Source organism: Vicia villosa, linkage group LG5 (genome assembly GCF_029867415.1).
Source record: "Vicia villosa cultivar HV-30 ecotype Madison, WI linkage group LG5, Vvil1.0, whole genome shotgun sequence".
NCBI classification, from domain to species: Eukaryota; Viridiplantae; Streptophyta; class Magnoliopsida; order Fabales; family Fabaceae; genus Vicia; species Vicia villosa.
This window is the reverse complement of record NC_081184.1, coordinates 117,835,674-117,857,148: the sequence shown is the minus strand read 5'-3', so window position 1 is coordinate 117,857,148 and position 21,475 is coordinate 117,835,674. Positions and strand designations below refer to the sequence as shown.

Here is a 21,475-nt window from a genome sequence, read left to right as displayed (position 1 = left end):
AATCCTGAAGATGGTTACTATCACATAAATGCCATTTTTGAAGATGAAGGGGAAGATGATCCCGCAGCTGACTCAGAAAGTGTCGCTGACAATGAGTCTCTTCATCCTGAAGACTGGGAAATACATCCTGAAAATTCTGAAGATTGTGACTCATCTTATGCTCTTCAAGAAGTAGAAGAAGACCGTTTCAACTCTACAAAGAACAAGGGTGACAAACCAGGACCTTCAAATCCTGCTCGACCAGCAGACGATGTCAATACTGAAGATAATTCTGGGGAGAATTTTCCTGAATACATAATACACAGAGGAGTTCGTTGCTACTGGAAGGCTGTCGACGTTCCGAATGTTGTTCGCCGCTCAAAGTAATCACCTCGCTGTTATTTTGACCTCCTGCCTTGCCCAAAGCAGAGAGATGTTTTATAGGGCTTTACTTTTAAATGTTCCGCCCAAATAACTTTGTGTATAGGGCTTTGTTTTAAAAGTTTCCCTCTTTGTCCTGCCCAAGACAAATGAGTTTGTGTTTAGGGCTTTGTTTCAAAAATGAATCATAAATAAAGTGTCATTTTGAATTCCCTACATTATATGTTTTATTTTTGCTTTTTCTGGAAATGGTAATCCTAAAAAACCAAAAAAAAAAACCAAGAAAAAAACTTTTTCAATAATCTGCATACACTCTTGCATTCATAAATTTTCTGAAATAAATATAAATCATATGTGCAGATTAACTATTGATAAACCCATTGAATGCAATAACCCTATGCCCTCGCCCAACTTTGAGCTTCCTGTGTTCGAAGCCGAAGAAGAGGAAGAAGAGGAGATCCCGGACGAGATCTCTCGATTACTTAAGCACGAGGAAAGAGCCATTCTGCCTCACAAAGAGCCTTTAGAAAAGATCAACTTGGGTTCTGAAGAAGACAAAAAAGAAGTGACCATTGGATCGCTGCTTGACGCTGATGTCAAGAGGAAGTTGACAGACCTTCTCAAAGAATATGTTGACGTGTTTGCCTGGTCCTACCAAGACATGCCTGGGTTGGATACCAATATTGTTCAGCATTACTTGCCATTGAAGCCAGAATGTCCGCCAGTTAAGCAGAAATTGCGAAGGACTCACCCTGACATGGCTAACAAGATCAAAGTGGAAGTTCAAAAGCAACTCGACGCAGGTTTTCTAATCACCTCAGAATATCCTCAATGGTTGGCCAACATAGTGCCAGTTCCAAAGAAAGATGGCAAAGTCAGAATGTGTGTTGACTACCGTGACTTGAACAAGGCCAGTCCAAAAGATGATTTTCCATTACCACATATCGACATGCTGGTTGATAACACCGCTAAGTTCAACGTCTTTTCCTTCATGGACGGGTTCTCCGGTTATAATCAGATCAAGATGGCTCCTGAAGACATGGAGAAGACATCTTTCATCACCCCATGGGGTACCTTTTGCTACAAAGTGATGCCGTTTGGATTAAAGAATGCAGGCGCAACTTACCAAAGGGCAATGACTACTCTCTTTCATGACATGATGCATAAAGAAATCGAAGTTTATGTGGACGACATGATAGCCAAGTCCAGCACAGAAGAAGAACATATTGAATACCTTTTGAAGTTGTTTCAACGACTTAGGAAATATCAGCTTCGCTTGAATCCTAACAAATGTACTTTTGGGGTTAGATCTGGAAAACTCTTGGGTTTCATTGTCAGCCAAAGAGGTATCGAAGTAGATCCCGACAAAGTCAGAGCTATTCAAGAGATGCCTGCACCAAAAACTGAAAAGCAAGTTAGAGGATTTCTCGGACGATTGAACTATATCTCCAGATTTATCTCTCAAATGACTGCTACTTGTGGGCCAATTTTCAAGCTTCTCCGCAAAGATCAAGGGGTTGTATGGACTGAAGATTGCCAGAAAGCGTTCGACAGTATCAAAGAGTACCTGTTAGAACCACCAATATTGATTCCTCCGGTTGAAGGAAGACCACTAATCATGTACCTTACTGTGTTAGAAGAATCCATGGGTTGTATGCTTGGACAGCAAGATGAAACTGGTAAGAAGGAGCATGCCATCTATTACCTGAGTAAGAAATTCACAAACTGTGAGTCTCGTTACTCCATGCTCGAAAAAACATGTTGTGCTTTGGCTTGGGCTTCAAAACGTCTCCGCCAATACATGATCAACAATACTACTTGGTTAATCTCCAAAATGGATCCGATCAAGTATGTCTTTGAAAAGCCTGCCTTAACAGGAAGGATTGCCCGATGGCAAATGCTGTTATCTGAGTATGACATTGAGTACCGTGCTCAAAAAGCGGTCAAAGGAAGCATTCTCGCCGATCATTTGGCGCATCAACCGATTAATGAATATCAATCTCTCAAGTTTGACTTTCCTGATGAAGATGTATTGTACTTGAAGATGAAAGATTGTGACGAACCGTTACCTGAAGAAGGTCCTGAACCTGGATCAAGATGGGGCCTAATTTTTGATGGAGCAGTAAACGCCTTTGGCAATGGAATTGGGGCAATCATCATCACTCCCAAGGGTACTCATATCCCGTTCTCCGCCAGATTGCTGTTTGAGTGCACCAACAACATCGCAGAATATGAAGCTTGTATCATGGGTCTCGAAGAAGCCATTGACTTAAGGATCAAGATCCTCGACATATATGGAGATTCAGCTCTCGTGATCAACCAAATCAAAGACAAGTGGGAAACTTACCACCCTGGCTTGATTCCTTACAGAGACTATGCAAGACGTCTGTTGACTTTCTTCAACAAGGTTGAATTGCATCATATACCTCGAGATCAGAATCGAATGGCAGACGCCTTGGCTACTCTATCTTCCATGTTCAAAGTCAATCATTGGAATGATATGCCTACAGTCAGAATCACGCGCCTTGAAAGGCCCGCCTATGTGTTTGCAACTGAAGCAGTCATCGATGATAAACCGTGGTTCTACGACATCAAACGCTTCCTTCAAACTCAAGAGTACCCACTTGGGGCATCAAACAAAGACAAGAAAACTCTAAGGAGACTTTCTGGCAGTTTCTTCCTGAACGGAGATGTGCTATACAAAAGAAACTTCGACATGGTTTTGCTCAGATGCGTGGACAGACACGAAGCAGACATGTTAATGCATGAAGTGCATGAAGGGTCCTTTGGAACTCATTCAAATGGGCATGCAATGTCCAAGAAGATCTTAAGAGCAGGATACTATTGGTTGACAATGGAATCAGACTGTTACAAACACGTGAAGAGATGTCACAAGTGCCAGATCTACGCAGATAAGATCCATGTGCCACCGACTCTACTCAACGTTCTCTCATCTCCGTGGCCTTTTTCCATGTGGGGTATCGACATGATTGGAATGATCGAACCGAAAGCTTCAAACGGTCATCGTTTCATCTTAGTGGCTATTGATTACTTCACCAAATGGGTCGAAGCAGCATCTTATGCCAATGTTACAAGACAAGTGGTTGTGAGGTTCATCAAGAACAACATCATTTGCCGACATGGTGTTCCCAGCAAGATCATTACTGACAATGGTTCAAACTTGAATAACAAAATGATGAAAGAACTGTGTGAGGAATTCAAGATTGAGCATCATAACTCTTCTCCTCACAGACCAAAAATGAACGGCACCGACTCTACTCAACGTTCTCTCATCTCCGTGGCCTTTTTCCATGTGGGGTATTGACATGATTGGAATGATCGAACCGAAAGCTTCAAACGGTCATCGTTTCATCTTGGTAGCAATTGATTACTTCACCAAATGGGTCGAAGCGGCGTCTTACGCCAATGTTACAAGACAGGTGGTTGTGAGGTTTATCAAGAATAACATCATTTGCCGATATGGTATTCCCAGCAAGATCATTACCGACAATGGTTCGAACTTGAATAACAAGATGATGAAAGAATTATGTGAGGAATTCAAGATTGAGCATCATAACTCTTCTCCTTACAGACCAAAACTGAACGGCGCCGTTGAAGCTGCCAACAAGAACATTAAGAAGATCGTCCAGAAAATGGTCGTCACTTACAAAGACTGGCATGAAATGCTGCCATTTGCTTTACATGGGTACCGTACTTCAGTGCGTACTTCAACAGGGGCAACTCCCTTTTCTCTAGTATACGGCATGGAAGCTGTGCTCCCCGTAGAAGTTGAAATCCCATCAATGAGAGTCCTCATGGAGACTAAGTTATCAGAGGCTGAATGGTGTCAAAGCAGATACGATCAGTTGAACTTAATCGAAGAAAAACGTATGACTGCTCTATGCCATGGACAGTTATACCAAGCAAGGATGAAACAAGCTTTCAACAAAAAGGTTCGACCTCGTGAATTTCGAGAAGGCGACCTCGTGCTTAAAAAGATCTTGTCTTTTCAACCAGATTCTATGGGGCAAATGGTCTCCTAATTACGAAGGCCCGTATGTTGTCAAAAGAACATTTTCTGGCGGCGCCATGATTCTTGCAACCATGGATGGTGATGAACTCCCATATCCTGTGAATGCTGATGCAGTCAAGAAATACTTTGTCTAAAAAAAAATACAAAAGAACAGCTCGGTAAGTTGAAAACCCGCAAAGGGCGACTTAGGCAAAAATGAGCGTCTCGGTGGACTGAAAACCCGAAAGGGCGGTCCAGGCAAAAATTAGAGACAATAAACAGAAAAGAATTCATCCTGGTAGATTGAAAACCTGAAAGGGCAATCTAAGCAAAAATTAGGGATTTATGACAAAGTAACTGCATCAGTCCTTACTTCGTCACCTGAAGAGTCTGTACTTCATCAAGGGATCTTCAATCAAATCATCTCCAATCTGAAGCGACAAACGCAGTTGGAACTCAAAGTTGTTAGAGGGAATAGTGGTTATTGCTTTCAATGTAGCCTTTTCCGCATAATTACCATTTCCAACTTTTGTAAATACTCCGTGGAATCACGCCTTTAGCTGATTACCATCTTATTAAATAAATTTGAGCCTTGTGCCCATTTGTTTGCAATCTTTAATTTCTTTCAGCTTGCAAAATGACGCTTTAATTGTGTTATTCACTTTTGAAAAAAAGAAAAAAATAAGTTTTAAATGAATTTACTTCACTTTTCTTTTTCAAAATAAAAGCGAAATTTTCCTTTGAGTTGTGAACAACGGAAGGAACATCAGCAGTCGTCTCCATAGGATGAACAAAAGGGTTCTCCCTGAAAATTGTTGAGACAACGGTATTCTGGTCCCAGCAAAGAATTCTTGAAGCAATTACCCCTCGAGGTAAAGAAGCTCTTCTATCCCCAGTGAAGAAGGTCTTTTATCCCTAGTGACGAAGATTTCCAATCTCCAGTGAAGAAGTTCTTCCATCTCAATAAAAAAAGATGCTTATCTTCCCCAGAGAAGTTTAAAGCACGCAGCACCATTAATCACCCGTGTTATCTACACCGTGTTGAAGAACATTTGCCAAGTATCCGGTTGTATTGCGACGTCGGTCCCTCTCCAGTATATACTCTTTTGTCTGTCAGTCTCGTCAGCATGCATGCTACATTCATGACATTCATCATTCATACATATTTGCATCATTTATGCATTCTTGCCTTTTTCAATGTTTGATTTAAAATCACTCGTTTAGGATATATCTATCTGTCGCGGGGAAAAATCGTTTGTCTTTTTCGGGATGAGACACCTGATGCCTTCTTTGGGCTCGAGTGCTCAAAAAATGATTTTTCTTTTGTACGGACCAAACTTTTTATTGTTTCCAAAAGAGGAAAAGGAAAAAAGTTGCAATAACCTTAAAAGTGGGGGAGAGATCTTGGGTAAGAGGGTTGGTTATACGAAGGGAAGGTATTAGCACCCAACGTATCTATAGTACTCTATAGGTTTCTTTGCTTTGTTTTATTCCATTCTTGTTAGGGTGGAGGTTCTTGTGAAATAAGTGGGACCTAAGGTGTTTGTTTGATTATGCTCGCAAAGATCGTCGCGATCCTCTGCATACATATCCCTTAGAGGGAATCAGAGCATCTGTAGCTCGGGGTCTACGGGTGCTAAGGTTTGAGTGTTTTTTGTTTTATTTTGTTTTGCTCGCCAAGGATCGACCTTGTGCCTACGTATTCTCAAAGGGATGTTGAGAAAGTCAGAGCAATCGTAGTTCCCACTTATGCTAGTGGAAGCAAAGGATAAGAGACAAATGTCATCTAAATGTTCGATGTATCTAATCTATATCATCACATACATCTGTTTGATTTTGTTTGAAAATCTTTTCATTATAAGCCCGGGACCATGCCGCTTATGGCGCTTAGAATGATAAAGATGTTTTTGTTGTTTAACCAGCCTTGTGGCAAAAACTTTTAATGAAGTCAGCCTTGTGACAAAAAGTTTTAATTAATCAGCCAGCCTCGTGGCAAAAGTTTCAATGAAGTCAGCCTTGTGACAAAAAACTTTGATTAATCAGCCAGTATGGTGGCAAAACGGTTTGATTGATTAGCCAGCCTTGTGGCAAAAAGTTTGATTGATTAGCCAGCCTTGTGGCAAAAAAGTTTGATTGATTGATTGATTGTTTGTGATGATATAGAAGAGATACTCCTATCATAGAGATGATAAATGTCTAATCTCCTAGGGTATTTTGATTTGGATATTGGGGATGCTTATAAGAAGCCCGTGGGTCCTTGTACGAAGCCCAAGAGGAGGCTATCCGAGGGTCCTTGCATTGTAAGCCCAAGAGGAGGCTATGGGAGGGACAATCCAGGGTCCTTGCATTGTAAGCCCAAGAGGAGGCTATGGGAGGGTCACTCGTTTGTACAAAGCCCAAGGGGAGGCATGGTATAGTTGGTTTGAGCTCTTAGAGCGATTTCACCGGGAAACCATACTCTATGTCCTAACCTAAACTAGTGGAGATTCTTTGCACGAAGCCCAATAGGAGGCTATGGGGAACCTAGTGTTGTACTAAGTTGAACAAGCACACATATCACACATATGAACAAACATGAACAAGTATGAACAAACATGAACAGGTATGAACAATTATATATATGACAAAGTGTGTGTATATAATGGAGTTTATGAAGGAAATATACCTGTAAGCATGATCCATTTGTATACACAGGGCTCGGGACTTACACTCGGGAAGAGGTCCGCTTGAGTTTATTCAAAGCTATGTAAACAGGTATTCACAAAAGGGCTTGGGACTTATACCTACATGGAGGCCCATGGTATTTTTGGGAAGATTTAAAGAAACCTTCATTTTGGTTTGTTATTCAAAGTTAAAAATCAAACTGATCGAGATATGTACAAGACGGTATATGTACAATGAAATACCTAATTTCATGTACAGGAATGGGTATGTACAAAAGGGCTTGGGACTTATACCTACGTGGAGGCCCGTGTTTTATTTACAAAACATGGTTGATTGTTTATTTACAGACGCGTCGTTTGAAAAAAACTGTTTGAAAGTTGTTTTGAAAGAGTTTATTCTGTTTGAAGAAAAACTGTACAAAAAAAGAAAAGAAATGGGACTTACACTCTCTAATATTCGAGAGGCCCCTGTTTTATTTTCATAAAACAGGGTGGATGGTTTTGAAAAAAAGATGTGAGATTTATTGTTTTAAAAACAGTTTGAAAAGTATTGTTTTGAAAAAGTTTTCTGTACAAAGAAAAACTGTAAAAGGAAAAAAAAGGAGTGGGTCTTATACTCTCTAATATTCGAGAGGCCCCACTTCGTTTTGAAAATCAATTGATCAATTAAAAAGGTTTAATCAATAGTTCAAAAAAAGAAATGGTTTATCGTTTTGAAAAGAATCGCGATCGCTTGTTTTAAAACGATTTGAATTTTGAAAGAAGTCAATTTAATCAAGATAAACAAAAGATTATCCTCAATTAACACTTAGATGATTAGGGTTTGCTTCAAAAAATATTTACAAGTGAATAACTTTGAAAATCAAATGAAAAATAATATTTAAAAGTATTAAAATTACTTAAAAACAAGTCATTTTAAAACTATTAAAAAATGTATCAAATAAATATTTTTTGATGATTTTTTTTGATATTCTTAAAATATATGTGTTAAACAAGAAGTGTGTAAAAAATGAATGAAAAATGAATTAATTTCATTGGTTAAATAATTAATTAAAGTTGTTAAAGAAATTGAAAAAAAAACAAGTGATAAAAAGATGGTTTTGGCCCCCATGAGTGTTGAGCTCGTGACCTTAAGGTTACTACTCAAAAGTTTAACCAACTGGACCACGCGCGTGGTCTGATAATCATTTGCAACGAGTTGAATATATTTTGAATCAAGTTTGTAAAATCAATTTCAAAAAAAAAGGCGCCAGGAACACAACCCCTATCTGAATTTGAAAAATCTGAAAACTGGATTGTTTGGATCAAGTGAATAGCCTAACTTGCTCGATTTTGGACGAGGAACATGATGGTACCATTTAATTCCATTTATTTTCACTCTAGGGCCATTGATTCTCTGATGAACACGAAGAACCCTAATTCTATAATTCACTCTGAAATTGTGTATAGTTGATGAATTATGAAATTGATTGAGGGCTATTGATCAGTGATAGTGCAGAAACAAGATGGTAAACCAGTTTTTCATTTATGATGCATGTATGTATGAGTTTGAAGTTGATAGGCACTTACCTCAAAAATGCCAAAGCTGGAGATCGAATTTTGCAGTAGAGGAGTTCCAGTTGTTATTTCTTGATCTGAACACCTTCAGTGGACCTTATGGAACATGTTTGGATGCTTAGAGCAGTTTGAATTCACCTGAGCATGGCCATAGTACTCGATCTGCAGTTGCTTCAAGTATGAATCAAGCTTGGTGATTATGAGGTTACAGATCATATGTGAGTGCTTGGATAGTTCATATGTGATGTATGGATGATGTTAGAAGTGGTAGTTTGGACAGAATTGAGCCTGAACAAAAATTGGCATGATAAGTCTCATGTTATGCATATTTGGAGGTGAGATGATGATTTTGAGTTTTCAGGTGTTTTGGGGTGTATGAGTGATTCAGACACATCATATATGACATTTAGAAGTTGTGGGAAGCATCACTTTGTTCAGAACTTGCAAGGTTTGGAGGTTGAGTTTTCTACCTCACTTTGAAACACATGACTTGTAATTCAAGAAAGAAGAGAGAAAACCTATAATTGTGAGGTTTTGGTGTGATTGGCAATGAAGTTTGGACCTCTATTTATAGGCCAAGGATTCTGAATGAAGAGCTTTGCAAGTTGATCAAAGAAGTGATGATTTGGCTTAAGAGATAAAATGAAATCTTTCACATTAAATGCAAATGGTTAAAAGTGACTAAACCATGGTTAAAACTCAAGCTTCTTATCCTCTTCTATTCTGATCTCAAATCAGAAAAATATCTCCAATTATTGCCTCTATGCATCATTACTTGGTCCATTTGGCAAATTGGCTCATAACTTAGTGAAAATGGCTTGAAATTTCAAGTGAAAAGTTCACTAATGGCAAAATTCAAAACCATAGCTACACTTCAAATTTTTTCATGCTCTTGGACATTTTGGAAAGCTCATATGACACACTTCAAAACCCTAGTTGAAAGTTTCTTCAAGATCTTTAAGGAAGTGGGTGAAAAAGGTCCATGAACTTTGAAGAAAATGAAGTTTCAAGTGAAGTTTTCAAAATGTACCAACTTTGAAGCACCATATCTCTTAAATGGTTGATCTTATGGAAAAAATTTATATGTGTCAAAGTTGTTTATTGGATCAAAATCTACAACTTTCATGTTGGGAGTTTTTTTTCAGTTTGTAGGTGAAATTTTGAGAAATTCCCTTCCAAAGTTTGGAAAAAACCATTGAAAAACACTTAGAAATTTTTCTAAGTATGAAAAGTCAAACTTTTGACTTTTGATTCTTGATTGATTTTCTTGATTTTTCTTGATAAAATGACTTTATATATCATATATTGATGATTTAAAACTTCAAAAGTCATGGTTGACCAAAATTCCCCAAAAGTCAATGGTGATCTTGTACAGTTGACTTTTTCAGACGAATCGCGTTTCTGGAGATTTCAAATGAAACAGGATATCCTCATCAAATGAATGGTATGAATGGATCATATTGAGGCATTTGAGGATATTGAATCATGATTCGAGTTATGGCACCATGTCCTGATTAAAAAGTCAGTTGTTCAGTGAATTAGGTCAAAAACCCTAATTGTCGACCTGATGAAATTGATGCCTGTGGATCTTGAATTGAGATACAATTTCCATTGTATATTGTCATAGGGATTATTTGAAGATAATTGAAACCTTTGATTGACTTCCTGGGGATTTTTAGGGTTTCCCAAATGTGATCCCTGATTTCAGTCCCTGATAGTTCAAAAACCCTGATCTGAGGATTTGTCTGGTCAATCTTTGTATAGGAGATGTTTTGAGCCAATGGATTAGGTCAAAATGATTCACTTGGGGCCTTGAGGTCATGTCCCAAGTCATTAGGTCAAATTCTGAGCAAAAGTCAGGAGTATGCTGTCTTCAGGCAAAACCCTAATTCAGTCGATTCAAAGCTGTTGAGTTTGTTGAAGTGAATCTCTGGGGACCAAATGTTGATTGTTGATGAAGATAGTTCTTTTGAGATGAAGGGATAACAAAACCCTAATTGATTGTTACTTGTACTGATGAGTGATTTCCTGATTAAACCCTGCTAAGCACAAGTAGCAAACACAAGCTATGCAATTTGTTAGAGATGCGAATGATGCATATGCAGATGATATGAGGTGGTATCTTAGGTCAAAAATTGGGGTATGACAGATGCCCCTATTTAAGTTTCTTCAACCTGAGATATGAAGATTGAAAATCTTCGTTTTGATAGGGTGGAAGAGACTTAAATATCAGAAGACGCGAATTTTGGACCTAAGATACCAAAATTGCGAATGATGCAAGGATATCTTTACCGAGGGAATATCAAAAACTGACTCCACTGGGGAGAAGAGATTGGGAAGGATGCCTCAATCTGTTTTAAGGAAGAGAATCCATTTTTGTTCTTTTTGGGAAAGCAAGTGTATGCTTCGCCGGGGAATGATAGCTTTGTAAGAAAAGCTTACCTATCGACATTATCGACTATCAGCACAGGGATAGACTTGTTTAATAATGCGAAGGTGAAAGGTATGAAACTGTGTTACCGACTACCAGCATGGTGATAGACTTGACAAGGTAAAAAGAATTTCAAAGGTTCGGTTAATATTACCGACTATCAGCATTGTGATAGACATGTTAAATAATATAACCAGAACAAAAGGTTACCGACTACCAGCTTTGTGATAGTGGTTTTGAAGACATGATCAATTATCAGCCAAGTGATAAAATGATCCTGGAGACTTTGCTAGGGAAATTACTGGTTATTCAGCCTTGTGAACAGTAATAAGGCCCTGATCGTCAAATGACCTTCATGATTGATTTCCTTGAGAGGAAAAAGCTTTTGAAAGAGACATAAGCTGCTCAGATGATGAGGCTATTGCTTATTGTCTGTTTTTCACGACTCTGTTTGAGGAATCGGAACTTGAATCTTTGGTAAAGACAGGGTTCTAACCAAGAATGAATTGGAAAGAAACAGTCGAACAAGACTTTGTTCCCATGAGGAATGAACTCAAATGGGGATTTTCTCCTTTGTTTTGAAAGGAGAAACCGAAGCAACCTTCTTCCACGAGGAATGATCTCAGTGGGGAACTGGAGAAAGAATATGTTCTTTTCTGCTTATGGGTGACGACCTACTTGGAGAGATGACACGCCCATATTTGTTTCTTTCTCTTTTTTCTTTTTTCTTCTTTCTCTTTTTTTTTTCGAGGATAGATATATCCTAAACGAGTGATTTTAAATCAAACATTGAAAAAGGCAAGAATGCATAAATGATGCAAATATGTATGAATGATGAATGTCATGAATGTAGCATGCATGCTGACGAGACTGACAGACAAAAGAGTATATACTGGAGAGGGACCGACGTCGCAATACAACCGGATACTTGGCAAATGTTCTTCAACACGGTGTAGATAACACGGGTGATTAATGGTGCTGCGTGCTTTAAACTTCTCTGGGGAAGATAAGTATCTTTTTTGAGATGGAAGAACTTCTTCACTGGAGATTGGAAATCTTCATCACTAGGGATAAAAGACCTTCTTCACTGGGGATAGAAGAGCTTCTTTACCTCGAGGGGTAATTGCTTCAAGAATTCTTTTATGGGACAAGAATACCGTTGTCTCAACAATTTTTCAGGGAGAACCCTTTTGTTCATCCTATGGAGACGACTGCTGATGTTCCTTCCGTTGTTCACAACTCAAAGGAAAATTTCGCTTTTATTTTGAAAAAGAAAAGTGAAGTAAATTCATTTAAAACTTATTTTTTTCTTTTTTTCAAAAGTGAATAACACAATTAAAGCGTCATTTTGCAAGCTGAAAGAAATTAAAGATTGCAAACAAATGGGCACAAGGCTCAAATTTATTTAATAAGATGGTAATCAGCTAAAGGCGTGATTCCACGGAGTATTTACAAAAGTTGGAAATGGTAATTATGTGGAAAAGGCTACATTGAAAGCAATAACCACTATTCCCTCTAACAACTTTGAGTTCCAACTGCGCTTGTCGCTTCAGATTGGAGATGATTTGATTGAAGATCCCTTGATGAAGTACAGACTCTTCAGGTGACGAAGTAAGGACTGATGCAGTTACTTTGTCATAAATCCCTAATTTTTGCTTAGATTGCCCTTTCAGGTTTTCAATCTACCAGGATGAATTCTTTTCTGTTTATTGTCTCTAATTTTTGCCTGGACCGCCCTTTCGGGTTTTCAGTCCACCGAGACGCTCATTTTTGCCTAAGTCGCCCTTTGCGGGTTTTCAACTTACCGAGCTGTTCTTTTGTATATTTTTTAGACAAAGTATTTCTTGACTGCATCAGCATTCACAGGATATGGGAGTTCATCACCATCCATGGTTGCAAGAATCATGGCGCCACCAGAAAATGTTCTTTTGACAACATACGGGCCTTCGTAATTAGGAGACCATTTGCCCCTAGAATCTGGTTGAAAAGACAAGATCTTTTTAAGCACGAGGTCGCCTTCTCGAAATTCACGAGGTCGAACCTTTTTGTTGAAGGCTTGTTTCATCCTTGCAAGGTATAACTGTCCGTGGCATAGAGCAGTCATACGTTTTTCTTCGATTAAGTTCAACTGATCGTATCTACTTTGACACCATTCAGCCTCTGATAACTTAGTCTCCATGAGGACTCTCATTGATGGGATTTCAACTTCTACGGGGAGCACAGCTTCCATGCCGTATACTAGAGAAAAGGGAGTTGCCCCTGTTGAAGTACGCACTGAAGTACGGTACCCATGTAAAGCAAATGGCAGCATTTCATGCCAATCTTTGTAAGTGACGACCATTTTCTGGACGATCTTCTTAATGTTCTTGTTGGCAGCTTCAACGGCGCCGTTCATTTTTGGTCTGTAAGGAGAAGAGTTATGATGCTCAATCTTGAATTCCTCACATAATTCTTTCATCATCTTGTTATTCAAGTTCGAACCATTGTCGGTAATGATCTTGCTGGGAATACCATATCGGCAAATGATGTTATTCTTGATAAACCTCACAACCACCTGTCTTGTAACATTGGCGTAAGACGCCGCTTCGACCCATTTGGTGAAGTAATCAATTGCTACCAAGATGAAACGATGACCGTTTGAAGCTTTCGGTTCGATCATTCCAATCATGTCAATACCCCACATGGAAAAAGGCCACGGAGATGAGAGAACGTTGAGTAGAGTCGGTGGCACATGGATCTTATCTGCGTAGATCTGGCACTTGTGACATCTCTTCACGTGTTTGTAACAGTCTGATTCCATTGTCAACCAATAGTATCCTGCTCTTAAGATCTTCTTGGACATTGCATGCCCATTTGAATGAGTTCCAAAGGACCCTTCATGCACTTCATGCATTAACATGTCTGCTTCGTGTCTGTCCACGCATCTGAGCAAAACCATGTCGAAGTTTCTTTTGTATAGCACATCTCCGTTCAGGAAGAAACTGCCAGAAAGTCTCCTTAGAGTTTTCTTGTCTTTGTTTGATGCCCCAAGTGGGTACTCTTGAGTTTGAAGGAAGCGTTTGATGTCGTAGAACCACGGTTTATCATCGATGACTGCTTCAGTTGCAAACACATAGGCGGGCCTTTCAAGGCGCGTGATTCTGACTGTAGGCATATCATTCCAATGATTGACTTTGAACATGGAAGATAGAGTAGCCAAGGCGTCTGCCATTCGATTCTGATCTCGAGGTATATGATGCAATTCAACCTTGTTGAAGAAAGTCAACAGACGTCTTGCATAATCTCTGTAAGGAATCAAGCCAGGGTGGTAAGTTTCCCACTTGTCTTTGATTTGGTTGATCACGAGGGCTGAATCTCCATATATGTCGAGGATCTTGATCCTTAAGTCAATGGCTTCTTCGAGACCCATGATACAAGCTTCATATTCTGCGATGTTGTTGGTGCACTCAAACAGCAATCTGGCGGAAAATGGGATATGAGTACCCTTCGGAGTGATGATGATCGCCCCAATTCCATTGCCAAAGGCGTTTACTGCTCCATCAAAAATTAGGCCCCATCTTGATCCGGGCTCAGGACCTTCTTCAGGTAATGGTTCATCACAATCTTTCATCTTCAAGTACAAGACATCTTCATCAGGAAAGTCAAGCTTGAGAGATTGATATTCATTAATTGGTTGATGCGCCAAATGATCGGCGAGAATGCTTCCTTTGACCGCTTTTTGAGCACGGTACTCAATGTCATACTCAGATAACAGCATTTGCCATCGGGCAATCCTTCCTGTTAAGGCAGGCTTTTCAAAGACATACTTGATCGGATCCATTTTGGAGATTAACCAAGTAGTATTGTTGATCATGTATTGGCGGAGACGTTTTGAAGCCCAAGCCAAAGCACAACATGTTTTTTCGAGCATGGAGTAACGAGACTCACAGTCTGTGAATTTCTTACTCAGGTAATAGATGGCATGCTCCTTCTTACCAGTTTCATCTTGTTGTCCAAGCATACAACCCATGGATTCTTCTAACACAGTAAGGTACATGATTAGTGGTCTTCCTTCAACCGGAGGAATCAATATTGGTGGTTCTAACAGGTACTCTTTGATACTGTCGAACGCTTTCTGGCAATCTTCAGTCCATACAACCCCTTGATCTTTGCGGAGAAGCTTGAAAATTGGCCCACAAGTAGCAGTCATTTGAGAGATAAATCTGGAGATATAGTTCAATCGTCCGAGAAATCCTCTAACTTGCTTTTCAGTTTTTGGTGCAGGCATCTCTTGAATAGCTCTGACTTTGTCGGGATCTACTTCAATACCTCTTTGGCTGACAATGAAACCTAAGAGTTTTCTAGATCTAACCCCAAAAGTACATTTGTTAGGATTCAAGCGAAGCTGATATTTCCTAAGTCGTTGAAACAACTTCAAAAGGTATTCAATATGTTCTTCTTCTGTGCTGGACTTGGCTATCATGTCATCCACATAAACTTCAATTTCTTTATGCATCATGTCATGAAAGAGAGTAGTCATTGCCCTTTGGTAAGTTGCGCCTGCATTCTTTAATCCAAATGGCATCACTTTGTAGCAAAAGGTACCCCATGGGGTGATGAAAGATGTCTTCTCCATGTCTTCAGGAGCCATCTTGATCTGATTGTAACCGGAGAACCCGTCCATGAAGGAAAAGACGCTGAATTTAGCGGTGTTATCAACCAGCATGTCGATATGTGGTAATGGAAAGTCATCTTTTGGACTGGCTTTGTTCAAATCACGGTAGTCAACACACATTCTGACTTTGCCATCTTTCTTCGGAACTGGCACTATGTTGGCTAACCATTGAGGATACTCAGAGGTGACTAGAAAACCTGCGTCGAGCTGCTTTTGAACTTCCACTTTGATCTTGTTAGCCATATCAGGGTGAGTCCCTCGCAATTTCTGCTTAACCGGCGGACATTCTGGCTTCAATGGCAAGTAATGCTGAACAATATTGGTATCCAACCCAGGCATGTCTTGGTAGGACCAGGCAAACACGTCAACATATTCTTTGAGGAGGTCTGTCAACTTACTCTTGACATCAGCATCAAGCAGCGATCCAATGGTCACTTCTTTTTTGTCTTCTTCAGAACCCAAGTTGATCTTTTCTAAAGGCTCTTTGTGAGGCAGAATGGCTCTTTCCTCGTGCTTAATTAATCGAGAGATCTCGTCCGGGATCTCCTCTTCTTCCTCTTCTTCGGCTTCGAACACAGGAAGCTCAAAGTTGGGAGAGGGCATAGGGTTATTGCATTCAATGGGTTTATCAATAGTTAATCTGCACATATGATTTATATTTATTTCAGAAAATTTATGAATGCAAGAGTGTATGCAGATTATTGAAAAAGTTTTTTTCTTGGTTTTTTTTTTTGGTTTTTAGGATTACCATTTCCAGAAAAAGCAAAAATAAAACATATAATGTAGGGAATTCAAAATGACACTTTATTTATGATTCATTTTTGAAACAAAGCCCTAAACACAAACTCATTTGTCTTGGGCAGGACAAAGAGTGAAACTTTTAAAACAAAGCCCTATACACAAAGTTATTTGGGCGGAATATTTAAAAGCAAAGCCCTATAAAACATCTCTCTGCTTTGGGCAAGGCAGGAGGTCAAAATAAAAGCGAGGTGATTACTTTGAGCGGCGAACAACATTCGGAACGTCGACAGCCTTCCAGTAGCAACGAACTCCTCTGTGTATTATGTATTCAGGAAAATTCTCCCCAGAATTATCTTCAGTATTGACATCGTCTGCTGGTCGAGCAGGATTTGAAGGTCCTGGTTTGTCAACCTTGTTCTTTGTAGAGTCGAAACGGTCTTCTTCTACTTCTTGAAGAGCATATGATGAGTCACAATCCTCAGAATTTTCAGGATGTATTTCCCAATCTTCAGGATGAAGAGACTCATTGTCAGCGACACTTTCTAAGTCAACTGCGGGATCATCTTCCCCTTCATCTTCAAAAATGGCATTTATGTGATAATAACCATCTTCAGGATTATCAATCTTGGCAGATGCGTTGAAGCTGAAATCTTCAGTAATTTCAGGCTGCTGAGAAAATTGACATGGCTGATAAGCCTCTTCTGGTTGACTATTATATTCAGAGGAATCTCCCCATCCAGTTGGTTGGATATCCTCAATCGCAATCTTGTAACTTTCAGGTGCAGTATATTTCACCATATAATCAAATTTTCCACTTGGTTGTCCCAAGGTGTCCCAGACCTCTGTAGGAACAGGCTCAGTTTCTTTGCCTTTGGATTTCTCTGAAGGAGGATATGGTTCTTCCTGAGATATGTATCCCGAGTCATTGAGATAACATTTCCATTCTTCTTCAGGATCAGGTAGACCTTCTTCGATGCATTCTTCAATAAGGACATTAACCTCTTGAGGAATTGGATTAAGGAATCCTCCACTAATGAATGTTTCTTTGATCGGACAAAGGGTTTCATCCTTCTTGGTGCAGTTTGAGAACATTGGTGAACATCCGAGACCTGCTCTAGTTTCATTCTTGGTCGGGATCACAACTTGCCCCCAGCCAGTGGTAGTTCCATCTTTCACTACTTTCACTGCCTCTTTGTAAGAAGAGATTGATGCTTTCTTCTTGGAAGATTCGTCTTCTAAAGAGAGACCTTGGAACTGCGTTCCTTCCACATCATCGGCACTGATAAAAGAGAAATTGGACAAATGACTCACCATCAAGGCTTGTTCTCCACTTATCGTTACCAATTTTCAATTTGTTACAAACTTTAACTTTTGATGGAGCGTAGAAGTTACTGCCCCTGCTTCATGGATCCATGGTCGTCCTAATAGACAACTATAAGCAGCTTGAATGTCCATGACCTGGAAAGTGATTTGAAATGTATGTGGACCAATTGTCATGGGAAGGTTGACTTCGCCGATAACAGATTTTCGCGAACCATCAAATGCTTTGACTACTACACCACTGAACTTCATAGGCATTCCTTGGTAAGACAAGCGAGCAAGAGTCGTCTTTGGCATCACATTCAAGGAAGATCCGGTGTCTACCAACACATTGGACAAAGAGTCTGACTGACAGTTCATAGAAATGTGCAAAGCAAGATTGTGATTTCTACCCTCCTCGGGGAGTTCTTCATCACAGAAGCTTAAATTGTTGCAAGCTGTTATGTTGGCTATTATCCCATCAAAGTGATCAACAGTCACATCATGATCCACAAAAGCTTGATCCAAAACTCTCATCAGGGCTTCCCTGTGGGCTTCAGAGTTTAACAGCAATGAAAGTATTGAAATTTTTGAAGGAGTCTGCATAAGCTGATCCACAATCTTGTATTCACTTCTTTTGATAAGCTTCAAAATTTCATCAAAATCAGGATTCACATTGGTTCCACTGGATTGACCAACATCAGTGTTTGTATTACTGACAGGAGTTTCCACAGGATTCAATACTGGAACATTGACAGGATTTTGCCCGGTTGCAGGAGCAACAGGCTGCTTTGAAGGTAGTGGAGTATACACACGTCCACTTCTTGTTACTCGACTCACATCAGCGATGTTTACGACAGATGAGAGAATAGGTAAAGGAACTTCTTGTCCATTCTTCATCATTGTAGCATTGTAGTTGTATGGAACTGCCTTGTCGGAGTCATAAGGAACAGGTCCAGGTAGACAAATGATCAAAGGAGCAACAGGAACCTTCGGCTTGTTATAAGTAACTTCCATGCGCTCAGGCATGTTGAAATGAGGAACGATGACGTTAACTGTAGGCATTTCCGAGTTGATATCTGAGACTAAAAGCTCATGCGGATAGCATCCTATCATGTTAACTTCATTTTCATCCCTATTTCTGTAGATCTGAATAGTACCATTATCCAATAGAACTTGAAGATCTCTTCTCACAATCGAACATCCGTGAGGATCTACACAACATATGCTACAGGAACCATAGTGATGCTGGCGAAAGTTCTGCCCTCGACAGAGAGTGGCGTGCATTTGTACCAAATCGGCTCTTGAGAAATTGATATTATAGACTCGATATGGACCAGGACATCCATACACCATATTCACAACATGCCCTCCATGATTGGGTAGAGGATTTACTTGCACATTAGGATTCAAATTTCTGAAAGAGAGGAGATTAGATCTAACCAACCTCTGAACTTCATGTTTCAAAGCTATGCAGTGCTCGAGATCATGGCCAGGTGCTCCTTGATGATAAGGGCATGAGACCTCAGCTTTGTACCACCATGGGAGTTTCTCAGGTACTGGTGGTGGTGCTTTAGTTTGAATAAGACCTCTTTCAATCAAAGCAGGGTACAACTCTGTGTAGGTCATTGGAATCGGATCAAACTGTGGAGCTCTTTGTACACGATTCTGATTATTGCTGAACTGTTGAGCCTGTTGTCGAGGCTGTTGTTGTTGAAACTGCGGAGTAAAACCCGGATTCGGTGCGGTATTAACGACTGGTGCAATAGCAGCTACCTGTCGTTGACGATTGACATTTCCTCTTGGCTTTCCTTGGGATACCATGTCAACACTTTGTTCCTTCTTCTTTGGGAAACCACTTCCGAACTTTTTGGTTCCGCTTGAAGATCCACCTTCTTTAGTTAGACGTCCGGTTCGGACTCCTTCTTCTAGACGCATCCCCATGTTTACCATCTCGGTGAAATCACTTGGAGCACTAGGAATCATGCGTTCATAGTAAAACGGGCTGAGAGTATTCAAGAAGATCTTTGTCATCTCTTTCTCTTTTAACGGTGGATTAATCTGAGCAGCAGCTTCTCTCCATCGTTGGGCATATTCTTTGAAAGTTTCATGGTCTTTCTGAGCCATGGATCGAAGCTGATCTCTGTCCGGAGCCATATCCGAGTTATACTTGTATTGTCGGACGAAGGCCTCGCCTAGGTCATTGAATGTTCGAATATTAGTGCTATCCAAGCCTGTGTACCACTTCAGTGCGGCACCAGTCAAACTGTCTTGAAAGTAATGGATAAGCAACTGATGATTATCTGCATAAGTAGACATCTTCCGGGCATACATCACAAGATGGCTTTGTGGACAAGAACTTCCTTTGTATTTCTCAAAGTCGGGGACCTTGAACTTGGCTGGTATCTGTACACTGGGAACCAAACATAGCTCTTGGGCATTCTTTCCAAACAAATCTTTGCCGCGAATAGCTTTGACTTCCAGCTGAATCTTGTTGAACTGCTCTTGGAGATCTCCCACAAGATTACGCTGATTTGTGCTATCACCTTGATCATGATAAATCTCATTGCCATCATAAGGAACAGTGTGAACCGTAGGAGTCGGAACTGTCATAGTGGGTTGAGAAAGTGCCATAGTGATTTGGGAAAAAGTTACCCCTGAATGTGGAATAAATGCTGAACCTTGCGTAGCAGGCGCTTCAGTTGTAGCTGTTTGAACCCCAGAGAAATTATGGCGGAAACCTGTACCAAAGCTGAAAGGCGTGCCCCAACCTTCTGGCATGGAGAAAGATGGAATACCGAACGCAACTGTAGAAACTGGAGTAGTGACTTCAGATGTTGCTTGACTGTTGGGTGGCGGCGGCTGATTTTGTGCGGCCATTAAGGAGTCAACCAGAGTAGTGAGACTTTCCAACTTTTCCTGAAGGGTGGTCACTGTACCACGAAGCTCAATATTCTCTTGTTCAGAGTGTTCCATTACCCTTCTTCTGCTTGAACGAGTATTGTATCTGTGTTCTGATTGCGAGCGCGGTCGAGAAACTTTGAGACGCGACAGCTTGACGATCTATTGGAGAAAGATCCAAAAGATGAGACTCTATACAACAGACTCGATATGCAGAATGATGTATGCAAAAAGAAATTTTATGATTTTCCCAAACATTTTAAAGATTATATCCTTGCAAACATTTGAACACAAACTATTCTTTTATTCATTCATTTTTTATTACAATAATGGGAAATGTTACAACATTGGAGCGTAGCTCCTTACAGAATCAAATGATACATGAAAATTTAAATAAATCCAAAACATCTTCATCAGACGAAGAACCAAATGCATTGTGCAACTTGAGCTTCATGATTTCTTTCCCATAGCGAGCTTTCAATTCGGCCTTTTCAGCTCTCAGCTTGTCAACCACATTCTTCCAATTGTCAGGTATCGGAGCGTTGCTTGTCGAGCCTTCAAGCTTTTTCTTGCTTTCTTTGATGTATCTTCTGATTGCGGCATCTTTCCGACGGATCTTCTCATCTTTGTTCATGAGCCATCCATCCTGATAATAGAGAGTTTCTTCGTGTTCTTTCACTTGTTTCTTCAACTTTCTATTTTCCACATCAGTTCTTCGAAACTTTTCTTTCCAAGCGTCTTTTTCTATCCTCATCTTGGTCAAAGTGTCTTGGTATTCCTCCATAGCGGGAATGTTGGGTCGTTGAGGCACCACAGGGAACATGGGTTTTTCATAATCATAAGGCATTTGAAACTCC

The 21,475-nt window shown here is 40.0% G+C and overlaps 1 pseudogene; it reads left to right on the top strand.

Moving 5' to 3' along the window:
* Positions 1-736: 736 nt before the first annotated feature.
* Positions 737-4,515, top strand: LOC131607112 (uncharacterized; annotated as a pseudogene).
* The last annotated feature ends 16,960 nt before the right edge of the window (positions 4,516-21,475 follow it).